The sequence below is a fragment of the Pangasianodon hypophthalmus genome, chromosome 1 (genome assembly GCF_027358585.1).
Source record: "Pangasianodon hypophthalmus isolate fPanHyp1 chromosome 1, fPanHyp1.pri, whole genome shotgun sequence".
Classification (NCBI taxonomy): Eukaryota; Metazoa; Chordata; class Actinopteri; order Siluriformes; family Pangasiidae; genus Pangasianodon; species Pangasianodon hypophthalmus.
In genome coordinates this window covers 31,833,675-31,846,502 of record NC_069710.1, presented here as the reverse complement: position 1 = coordinate 31,846,502, position 12,828 = coordinate 31,833,675, and positions in this window count along the sequence as shown.

Sequence of the window (12,828 nt, the reverse complement as noted above, 5' to 3'; positions counted from 1 at the left end):
CATTATGTGCTGTAACGGGGTTGAGTCTTTAAGCTTGACAACCACAATATCACAATATTAATAAGTTATAGTTATAAAAGAAGGTGGGAACTTGCCTGTGTCTGCTCACAATGTTGTTCAGAAGACTTATATGATGTCACATTAGGATCAGTTCATTATTTTTATGGGGGGAGAATGATTTGTGTAACGGGGTTGAGGGGTTACTGAGGTACGGAACTAACTAATATGATTTTAATGAATAATCATGAATTTACTTAGAAAAAAATCATTACCAGCAAAAATGCACAGATAGATATTTATTAGAATGGCAAAATGTATGGACTTTTTTTTCTAATTTAATTATTCTTATCCCAAGTACACTTTCATAGAAGGCCATGAGAGACATGACAAAATAGGTGGTGTCAACGGAAAAAAACAAGATAATTTCTAATATAAAGATAAAATGTATGTCATGTTTTTAAACCTTATTAAAGGAGACATTTCAATTAATACGAAAAGCTTTTAAAAATAGGTTTTGGTGACCAAATAGATAAAATACACTTAAAAAGGTCAGAGGGACTCAAATCGTACCGGTTTCATGGAATGACACTTATATTGAAGTTAGCTAGCCCCGTTTAGCATGCATAATTTCACAAGTGTTTTTTTAAAGATTATTATTATTATTATTATTATTATTATTATTATTATTATTTTTCGCTGATAAAGAGTAAACCATTGGTCAGGTTTTAATTGTTTAACCAAGTGAGTTTAATGGCAAAGAAAGGCATCAATTACAACATTGAAACAAAACATTGTAATGAGCTCATGACTTACCTGGACAGTGGTTTCAGCCCAATGAGAATTGTTCACCCGAAGCTGAGGATCATGGGTAATGCTGACAGAAATGCCAAATGTAATCTTTTTCCCCATTTTTATCAGAGAATAAGGCAGAAAATATATTTTATAATTTCTATACTGTAATAAATGTGTGTGTCTCTAATTAATGCAGTCTCGTATATATGTGTATATATATATATATAATGTATACTATACTAATGTATACTATACTATATAATGTATAGTATATGTAACTGTTGCCATTATATTGTTTATATTATGTATATAAGTTGTTTACTTTTTTCTAAGTCTGTTTTCGTTATGAAGAAAATAAGTTACATTTATTATTTGTGAATTTATTTTTTGTTAAGTTTGGTACTTTTATTTTGAAATACCGGCCGATGGTTGTATATAATGGCTGACTGCATCTCAGTTCCTGCAAGTCAGCAAGCGGCAAACATGAACGTTGTGCGTGTCAGTGGATGTGTTCTTGCAGAGGACTTGAACTTGAACGTGTGATTAAAGACTATTCTAGACAATTTCTCTTTCTTGTAACATGCAGCCAACGAGGTATTTCGCTTTATATTTGCTTTATGTTTGTATGTTTTGGTTTGTATTAAGTTAATGTGGTTTTGTATTTCATTACTTAGTTTTCACTGTGGATTTGGGAGAAAAGCCATCAAATAAACCAGTAGTATGGAAACCACTTGTGTCTGCGTATGCTTGGAGAGTGAAACAGTGAAAACCTGAACTGTTCAACAAACACTGTATACCAAACACACATACAGACTTAGGAAGATGCACATAATTACAAAGAACAAAGGACTAAGTTATTAAGAATTTGAGTAAGAGTGGCCTAAGAAGAGGGTTTTGTAAAGGTTCTCAAAGAATTTTCATTGTAAGTTAATGTTGTGCATTTGCAATGTGTGTGGGAAGTGTTTAATTTGTTTGCTCACATTTAATTCAAGATTGCAATTTATATACATATTTAAAGGTTTTACTGAATTTTCTAGATTTCCAAATGAAAGGGGTTTTGTAAATGCTATTGTCTATTTGATATCAATCTTTTCAAGTATTTGAGGTGTTTATATTGAGTGTTTGAAAATAATATTTGAGTTGAAAGGTTATTTTGCGCATTTAATATCCCATGCAGTGTTGTTACTGAAAGCTGTTAATCAACAACTGAGTGTTCAAGCCTTAAATTATTTGCGTTTTAAGGACATTTACCTTTGAGCAAGGGCCAATATTGGTTAGATGTAATTTATACATATTCTCTACCTATAAAATTGGGTTAATGTAGTTGCTCAAATGTTAGAGCCAAGGGAGCCCACAGTTCATGTAAGGGATAGCGTTAAGGATAGTGCAGATTCTCAAGTACAACCTGAAATAAGTCAAGAGGGTGTTGAAGAACAGCAAGAAGAGGAACAACAGTCAAGACGAAGTAAAAAAAAAAAAAAAAAGAACTCTAACAGAGAAGGGTAGAGAAATGCAAGCTGCAAAAATTAAATCACTTCAACAAAGGTTTACTTATATTTACAACCAATGGAAAACATATGTCAAATCGTCTAAGCGGACATTATCACAATCAGCAGAGACCTTATCTGATGACCTGCTCAATGATATCATTGATGATGATGTAAGTCTTTCTGCAGATGTCCAGCGTGTTTATGAGGAGCTACGTTAAATCTCAACTCCACAGCAAGACACGTGTCAAAGAGTGGATTTGTGTGTGGAGATTTCTAACTTTATTGTATCTAGAGCCTCAAGTCAACTGCAAGGAAGGACTCAAGAAGGAGAAAAGGAAGATTGGCCGGAAGCAGGCTCTGTCTTGAAGACAAGTACATCAAATAAGTCAGGCTCTGTTTCTTCTATTTTGAAAGGTGCTTCAGAGTGTTCAAGTATGTCTTCTGTGAAGCGACAAGACGCTGCTGCTGATGCTGCTGCAAGCCAGGCTGTTCTGGAAGTGTTAGAAGAACAAAATAAAGAACAACTGGAAATTCAGCTCTTAGAAGCTCAAGTTAAAAAGAAGATAGCTGATCAAGAGGCAGCGGCTGCAAAACGTCATTTAGAGCAAGAGGCAGAAGAGATTAAACAAAGAATAAAGAGAGAGGAAGAGAAAGCCAAAATAAAGCTCAAATGGAAGAAGAACATGCAGCTCTACAAAAGACTCTTGAGGAAAAACAGAGACAGATACCACATTTGGAAGCAGTGAAAAGTCTAAAGGCAGCACGAGCGAGAATGAAGGTGTCTCCTGCACCACAAGCTGTGACCACTTCCTCCTCAAATGAAAGTACAGCAGATCCCGTGAAGGTGTTGTTAGGTGCTTTAAGTGCAAATAGAATTCCAGTTCCTGAACCATCAGTATTCAGTGGGGATCCATTGAAGTACAATGACTGGAAACTCTCCTTCGAAACATTGATCGACCAGAAGAACATTCAAGATAAGGAGAAGATCTACTACCTCTGTAGGTAAGTAAGTGGCCAAGCTAAGAAAGTGCTTGTTGGATACTTCTTACTTGGAACTGAATCTGCGTATGCTGCTGCATGGAAAATCTTAGAGGAGAGATAGTCAGAGGCCTTTATTCTGATAAAAGGATCTCTTTACCACCAGTCTATACTCGGGAGTTTATTCCAGCCAATAGAACTCACGTACCAACAAATGAAACTGCAAAAGCTTGGTCCCATCTAGAGCACCTTCGAGATGAGCTAGCACCTTTGCAGGATTGTGAAGTAGGTCTGCTCATTGGATACAACTGCTGACAAGCCATCCTTCCAAGAGAAGTAGTTTCTGGCCAAGAACATCAGCCCAATGCACATGCAATGTACGGACTTAGGATGGAGCATTGTTGGTTATGGGAATCCTTATGTAGACTATGGCGATGCTATCGGAACCAGCCATCACACAGTGGTAAAGGAAGGGACACCAGGTATGGAATCTTCTGTCAATGTCAGAAAGGAAGTACACTATGTAAGTCTAACTAAAGAAAGAGAAATTATTCCATATCATGGAGTTTATCATCCACAGAAACCAGGGAAAATACATGTAGTATTTGACTGTTCTGCCAAGTTTCAGGACACATCCCTCAACGACCATCTGCTTACAGGTCCTGACTTGACCAATGCATTGGTAGGTGTCCTATGCCGCTTTCGAAAGGGTCCCATCGCAATCATGTGTGACATCGAAAGAATGTTCCATCAGTTTCATGTGAAAAAGGAGGATCAAGATTACCTGTGATTTCTGTGGTGGGAGAATGTACTTATCTGCGAGCAATTAACAAGTCTAACAAAGTTCATTGCTGTTTGGTAATGGGAAAATCAAGAGTTTCACCAACCAAAGTTACAACGATACCGAGACTAGAACTAACAGCGGCAGTTGTGGCAGTGCAAACCAGTGATGTGCTTCGGAACAAGTTAGAAATTCAAGATCTAAAGGATCTTGGTTTATATTTGCTTTATGTTTGTAGGTTTTGGTTTGTATTAAGTTAATGTGGTTTTGTATTACATTACATTACATTACACTTGTGTCTGCGTAGGCTTGGAGGGAGAAACGGTATATTTGACTGCAAGGAACCACTGACGATGGTTTATAATAGCGAGTAACTTACGGAATATAAAGCAATAAAAACAAGGATAAAATCTCCTGATTAAATGTTGAGTAATAGTGCTTGAATATAAAAAAAAGATTAACAAATCAGAAAAAATACAGTGTCTGTGGTACCCAGTGGCAAAAAGAAAAACGTGGTGGAGGGCACGAAAGATATTTCCTACTGAAATACATTAGATGGAAAGTCGTGTTTCGAGTGACACGAAAAAAGAGAGAAATTTGTGTCCATGAACACGAATCAATAGATTAAATTTCGTGAATATTTCACGAACTGCCGTGAGACTGGGTTGAACACAAACACCACCCTGATGGTATACAACAGTTAACACAAATTCAGCCTTTGCATACCCCTTAAAGCTGATGGACGAATGTTTTTTCTTCATAATTTTGACAAATTCCCACCTTTTATTTTAAAAAATGGTCAGTAGTGGCATTTACAATGGCTATGTTTCAGTAAATTCTAACAGTAACAAACTCTGGATACCCCCCAACTCTGTGACCGAGTATAAGCAAACATTACCCAACAAGAGTCTAACACTAATTTCATTATTAGTGAATAAAATTAAAAGTGACTACGTTCTTTTGATACCGTCAATTTTGTATTTGAGGTCTGTTGGCAACCACTGAGGTCCCTGGCCTCACTGTTTTGGTATGCCATACACCGTCTTTCATTGTCATAAGGATGGCACGATGAAATACTTCTGTTGATTCCTCTAGTTGGAGTGCATGATAGTCACTTGGCTTAATGTGTGCTTTATGTCTTCAGACATATTTTTCAACTGTGCAGCAGATTTGCGGCAGATTTGCGCTGAGTGTTTGCTCCTGAACAGTGCACACGGTTTTTGTGATGTGTTTTTTGAGATGTGTCCAGATCCCTTTACTTTGTTTTGAAAAACTCATCAGGTTTGTCTTTATGGTGTTTGAGTGCTTGAGTGTTTTGTCTCTAAATGCCTTTTGAATTTCGATGGTTTCATGCTTTCCAGAGTCAGTAACTCACCGCACAAAACACACTGTGGGTCTTACACAAACCCTGCTTGTCTTCTGTGCACGTGAAGCCATATTTTATGTAATCCAGGTCTTATTTTCGTTTACCTTGCATAGTGTTTTTCCATTCTTTTTGAGGAAGAGGGAAGTTCACTCCGTTTATACATTAACTCCAATTGTTTACAGAAGAATTGGACAGAATCTGATTGGATGCACAACACGACATGACCAAATGTTTTAATTTGGCTATAACAACTACTACAGGGGGGGATTCCTTTTTTATTTTATTATTATTTACTATAATTTACTTCATTGTTTCCTGTTTTGTTACGCTTCATCATTTGCATTTTTCTACATTTTTTCTTACCATCAATTTGCAACCCATCAGTTGAGAAACACTGTTTTAGAGTATCCAAGCTAATGTGACCTTCAAAAACAAGTTCTTTTCTTCTTCTTCTTCTTCTTCTTATTGTTATGTCTAACACTTTAAACACTTTAATAAAAGAAACAAAAAACACACACAAAGATCATTCTTGAGATTTTTATTGATCTTTTATTTTATTGATTTTGAAAGAAGAAAAGTCCAGTCATTTTCACACTGCTCCTGCTCCTTTATCTCAGTTGAGGTAAAGCATGGAGGTTTTTTTTCTTTTTCTTTTTTTTTTCCTTCATTTTTTTACTTCCTTTTTTTTACTTTACTTTTTTATTTATTTATTTATTTTTTTAATTTACTTTTTTATTTACTTTGTTTACTTTTTTTAATTAACTTTTTTTTTATTTTTTTACTTTTTTGTTTACTTTCACTTTTTTTTACTTTATTTATTTATTTATTTATTTTTAAATTTTTTTACTTTTCTTTTTTTAACTTTACTTTTTTATTTATTTATATGTATTTTTTAATTTTTTTACTTTACTTTTTTATTTATTTTGTTTACTTTTTTAATTTAGTTTTTTTTTCATTTTTTTACTTTTTTGTTTACTTTACTTTTTAATTTTTTTTTACTTTACCCTTTTTTTTTTTTTTTTTTTTTTTTTTTTTTTTAAACTTTACTTTATCTCATCATTGGCACGTGAGCACTCGTTCTCCAGGCGTTTGTCCAAGCACTGCCTGCTGTTCTTCTTGCAGGCATCGTGCTTGGACTTCTATTGTTCCTGGTTCCGGTGCTCTCGCTCTGCACATTTTTTCAGTTGCTCTCAGTCTCTCCAATTGCTCCGTTTTACTCTTCAGCTCTGCAGTCTTCTCCTGTTCCTCACCGAGTTTCAGGGAAGCCTGGAGCTCGGTGATGTTCTGCAGGTGTGTACTGTTCCTCGCCTCTATGTCCAGTTTGGCCTTCTTTCTATTCCTCTTCCGTTTTTTTCGCTTAGAATCCAACCTGGCCTCCAGCTGTGCAACGTTTCTCTCCAGATGCTCTTGGTGTCTCAAGCTCTCTCTCTCCAGCTCTGCAGTCTTCTCCTGTTCCTCACAGAGTTTCAGGGAAGCCTGGAGCTCGGTGATGTTCTGCTGGTGTCTGGCGTTCCTCTCCTCCATGTCCTGCTTGACCTTCTCCCTTTCTTCTTCCTGTTTTTTTTGCTCGGAAGCCAAAGTGGCCTCCAGCTGTGCGACACGTTTCTCCAGACGCTCTCTGTCTTTTGTCAAGTTCTCTCTCTCCTGCTCTGCAGTCTTCTCCCGCTCCTCACCGAGTTTCAGGGAAGCCTGGAGCTCGCTGATGTTCTGCTGGTGTCTGGCGTCCCTCTCCTTCATGTCCTGCTCCCGTTGCTTTTGCTCAGAAGCTAAAAGGGCATTCAGCTCTACCACCTTCTTCACCAACAGGTGTCTCTCTTCCACTAGCTTTTTCTGCATCACCTTACATTCCTCCATCTCTCTTGCTACTTTCTCCAACTCCTCCTTCATGGCCTCCTCTTCAGGATCCTCCTTAGGTTTCTTCTGCGTCCAACGTCTAAATCGTTCTCTAATCCTTCTAAACATCTTCAGAGTTGTGTTTCTCTTTCCTCACTCGGCAAAATCACAAATCAGAAACAATGACAGTGGAACCGCTTTCTGCCTCCTTTTATACAACATACAGGTCAGATTGTGACGTCACATTGGGGCGCCCCCCCACACACACCCACCACAGTTATCCAGATTGTGACGTCACAGCCCTCGCTCTCTCTCGCTGTTTTGCGCGCTCTCTGTCTGCGCATGCGCAGAGCGTGGAGGGAACGCGCAGAGAGCTTTTTTGGCTTTTTGCAAACTTTTCTTACTTTTCTCCACTTTTCTCTCTCTTTCTTTCCTGAGAGAAGAGCGAAATCCCAGTGATAAATAAGATAATAGGTGTAAAATGTGTAGAAAGCGAGTGATTGTGTAGCTCCACTCCGCTCGGCCTGAGCTGGATGACGTCATCGCCGAGCGCAGCTGTAATGCTAACGATGCTAACAGCGGAAACAGTGCGGTGGCGCTGAGTTTAACGCTCACACTGAGACTGGCTCTGAGCTGCAGCACAGGACTCGAGCACAAGAAAAGCCAAGCTGAGAAACTTGGCAAAGAGAAAACTGTGTTAGAGAAGAAAACACGCACAAACAGCTCGATGCAAACAGCCGAGAAAATGGCAGCATTAAAGCCCTTCATACTGTTGCTAGGCAACAGCCTTGACCCCAACACACCTGCGCCATTAACGTCTTTTACTGTTTAGTGTATTATTTATATTATTTAGCATTTATTAGCCCTATTAATTAATTATTTAGTATTTTTAAATTGTAGTGTAGTTTTAAAGTTATTTGACCAGAACCTGTTTTATTTTATAATTTCTATAATGTCATTTATGATGCTTCATTTTGCAGAATATTTAATGTAAGACTCTGTATGATACTGATTTATTATTATTATTATTATTATTATTATTAAATAATTATGCAATAATTTATTTAAGACCACAAATCAGAATCATAAACAAAATATTGTACATAAGAATGATATTAAAACATTTGTTTGTTTTTTGTTTGTTTGTTTTTTGGCTTGAAAGCAACTTTTGAACTTTTTTCTGTCAGATTGAAAGGTTTAATTTATTCTGTGTAAACAATAAATGAATTATATTTGAAATTTAATTTGCGTCTTTGTGATTTTTCTTGTCTTATGCAGCTTCAAAACCAGAAGCCGGTGCTGTGAAAATTTCATGTGAGGAACTTCTTTATTATAAAGATTCATTTTTATTCTACAAAAACTGTCCAGATCTAACTGATGCTGTGAGAAGGTTATTAATATCAACAGATCAGTGTTTTTTACTCCACCAATTCTCTGCTTTTGCACTAAGAGGCTTTATAAAATAAAGTGAATGTAATGGAGGTGTGAGCAGAGTGAAGTCTCTGCACTAACAGCAGGTGTGTTTTACTGAAGAGCACAATCTGACTTTATACTGCTGTGTTTGTGCTTATAGTACATAAAGCAACAATACAGAACAAAATCAGCACTTATTTAGCCTAAACTAGATAATTAGGTAATAACATCCTCACAATATAAAGATAAATATTTAAATCACATATCTAATGACCAAACTACTTTCATACACCTTTTTTTAAATCAAGTAGTATTTGTAATTCTTGTGTGACTGTATAATGCTACATGTTAAGAGGTTAAGTTCAACTTTATTGTCATAGTACGAGTACAGAGACAACGAGATGCAGTCAGCATCCAACCAGTAGTGCAAATAGCAAATAAGTGAAGTTCATGGTGCAGTAAGTTAAGATAACAGTGTTCAGGTAAAGGTGAACAGTATGATGCATACCAGTAATGCAAATAGCAGTTAAGTTCAAGTTCAAGAAATCAGTAAGAATGATGGTGCAGTAAGTTGAAATAAACAGTATACAGGTAGAGGTAAACAGTAAGATGCATGCAGTATGATGCAGCAGATGCATACAGTGGATAAAATGCAGATGTGCAAATAGCAATAATGTGCAAATAACCATCTGATGTAAATAACTGTAGTAATGACAGATAATTGCAGTAAGGTGCAAGTACTTGTAAATAGTTGCAGATAATAGCAGTAATGTACAATACAGTGTAGTGTGGTGTCTAATGCTAATGTTTAGTTATGAGGTGGAGGCTGGCAGTTAACGCTTAGAAGCTGAGTTAGTACAGCTGAAGGGAAAAAGCTGTCCATGAGTCTTTTTGTGGTACTGGATGTTCTGTTTGTAGCTTGCTAATGCTAGCCCCGAGTTCTTTCATGGCTAGTTTAGCATTAGCATCCAGGGGGATGTACACAGCAGCAATTAGGGCGCATGGGAACTCACGGTTTAGATAGAAGGGTCTACACTTCTTAATGAGGTACTCAACATCAGCAGAGCAACGTGTCTCAGTAACGACAGTGTCCGTGCACCAACTTTTGTTTACGTAGATGCAAACGCCTCCTTCTCTGCCTTTTCCAGAGTCTGCTGCTGTTCTGTCAGCTCTTCAGCAAGTTTAGTTCCAGCTCAATCGTGCTATTTGGAGTGCAGCGGTTGAGCAAGTCAAGTCAAGTCAAGTGGCTTTATTGTCATTTCAACCATATACAGCTAGTTAGTACACAGTGAACCAAAACAACGTTCCTCCAGGATCAAGGTGCTACATAAAACAAACACAGAACTCCAGGAGACATTACATATATTTACATAAAGTGCACAGTGCAAACATGCAAACAGCACTAGACAATACAAAACTACCAAAACAGACAATGGACACAGTAAGTTACAGTGCAGCGCCGACACAGTTCTAGTAGAAAGTGAATCAGTTGACAGTAGTTCAAAAGAGTAACAATATAAGTTGCTGTAAATGTAAACATAAGGAGTAGCAGCCAGGTAGAGAGTCTAAAGATTATATACAGTATATAATAAATATTTGTAGCAGCAGAAATTGAATACGGAGATGTGCAAAAATTGCAAAGAGGATGGGGTGATGTTCAGTTGAGTGTGTGTGTGTGTGTGTTTTCAGTCCAGTCTCTGAGTGTTGAGGAGTCTGATGGCTTGGGGGAAGAAACTGTTACACAGCCTGCTCGTGAGGTCCGAATGCTTCGGTACCGTTTTCCAGACAGCAGTAGGGTGAAGAGTGTGTGTGAGGGGTGTGTGGGGTCGTCCACAATGCTGGTGGCTTTGCGGATGCAACGTGTGGTGTAAATATCTGTGATGGAGGGAAGAGACACCCAAATGATCTTCTCAGCCATCCTCACTGTCCATTGCAGGGTCTTGCGATCGGAGATAGTGCAATTTCCTAACCAGGCAGTGATGCAGCTGCTCAGGATGCTCTCGATAGTCCCTCTGTAGAACATGGTGAGGATGGGGGTTGGGAGATGGGCTTTCCTCAGCCTTCGCAGAAAGTAGAGATGCTGCTGGGCTTTCTTGGTTTTGGAGCTGGTGTTGAGGGACCAGGTGATGTTCTCGGCCAGGTGAACACCAAGGAATTTGGTGCTCTTGATGATCACCACAGAGGAACCGTCAATGTTCAGCCGTTGATGTTATTTCTTTTATCACATTCCCAGTGGGTCAGAAATTCACATACTAAACAAGTGTATTTGATAGCATTGCCTTTAACTTGGGCCAAAGGTTTTGGGTAGCCTTCCAAAGCTTCTCACAATAAATTGCTGGAGTCAGGTTTGTAGGCCTCCTTGCTCGCACACGCTTTTTCAGTTCTGCCCACAAATTTTCTATCGGACTGAGGTCAGGGCTTTGTGATGGCCACTCCAGTACCTTGACTTTGTTGTCCTTAAGCCATTTTGCCACAACTTTGGAGGTGTGTATGGGGTAATTGTCTATTTGGAAGGCCCCTTTTGTGACCGAGCTTTAACTTCCTGGCTGATGTCTTGAGATGTTGCTTAAATATATCCACATAATATTCCTTCCTCATGATGCCATTTGTTTTGTGAAGTGCCCTAGTGCCTCCTGCGGCAAAGCAACACCACTACATGATGCTGCCACCCTCATGCTTCACGGTTGGGATGGTGTTCTTCTGCTTGCAATTTTATTATTGTGGTAAATCATTATGTGTAAAACACTGGACAAATTAAATATGCCTTTCTGGTGAAATGAAATTGTTATATGTATGCAACTTGCCGTGCATAACTTGCAATACTATTATAAAAAATAGTTTAAAAATAAATAAATGGAAAGTTAAAATGCAGACATACGTATATTCGCAAGTCTGTGGTAAAGCTTGAATGTGATCAAATGAGACTCCTTGGAAAAATAACCTTTCTGAATAAATAAGAGGGAAAGCAGCTGTTACAAGCTATCTGTAGTGCAGGAGTGGAGTGTAACTGCTTGGGTGACAACAGTAAAACATGAAACAGTGTGGGTCTTTAAGGGAGAGTCTTCTTATAGCCACCACCACCCATCCTCTCCGGTGTAGACTTGAAATATTTCGACGTGGTCTCCATTACTTTTGTTTGTGGTGTTGTGTATGTGCTGATGACAGTCTAAAGAGGAAAAACAAACACAGGTTAGATTATCAAAAATGCTGTCCATTTCAGCACATGTATGAAAAATCCTGTGTGGTGTTGCCAACCATCTTCCAAAGCTGCACCATAGTTGTTTAAGTAGGATCACATTTAGGTCATACTTTGTATGTTAAGAAGCAAAAAGTGCACAAACTCTCCTGATTTGTGAAGCCAGAAAACCACGTTGTTGTTGCTAGGTAACCACACACCGCTTGACTAGCCTTCTCAACAGCAATTTTTAACCAATTTCACAAAACCTTTGTTCTATTATTGGTCCAAAACTTTGATGGGCAGAGGACACTTGTGTGACAAGTTCAAAAGTAGACTGTTAGACTGAAACCAACTGATGTAGAGAGCTTTCTCCATACTGCATGTCAAATTAGGACCATATTCCACACACTGCACACCAAAAATGACAGGGTGCCTAAAGAGGATAAACAAGAAACCTGTCTAACCGATTTGACTGCATGTAATGACAGAATTAGCTTTTTATCAAAATGTATGCACTTTTAACCACTAGAAGTAAAGGAGGCACAAAGATGAATTAAAAGACAGCCATTAACTTGTGTTGAAGTTACATCACTGATGAGAAATTACAGTTTGGGACTACGAGGTGAAATTTCATGTCATTTGGAGAAACACAACCTTATCACAAAAAAAAAAAAAAAAACTAAAACGCACAGAAATGTCCTTAGAAGTTGTCTTCCTGCTCCTATTTTCATGTAACATGTTTTAAACTTTACCACAGATGATCTGGCAAAGCAGAGACTGAGAAAATGGCAGCTTCCCACATTTCCCCTTTAAACTCATCTGGGCCATCATGGCATTGAGAGAGTTCTGAACAACACAAACGCATTTAAGTTTAAAATATTGAATGTAATTTTGGTTAGAAAATGACAAATGTAGCTTAAGTACAACTTTCAACAAGGGTTGAAAATATTTACTTTTGTCAAGGGACACTTTATCAAAGTTTATCGTACACTTTATC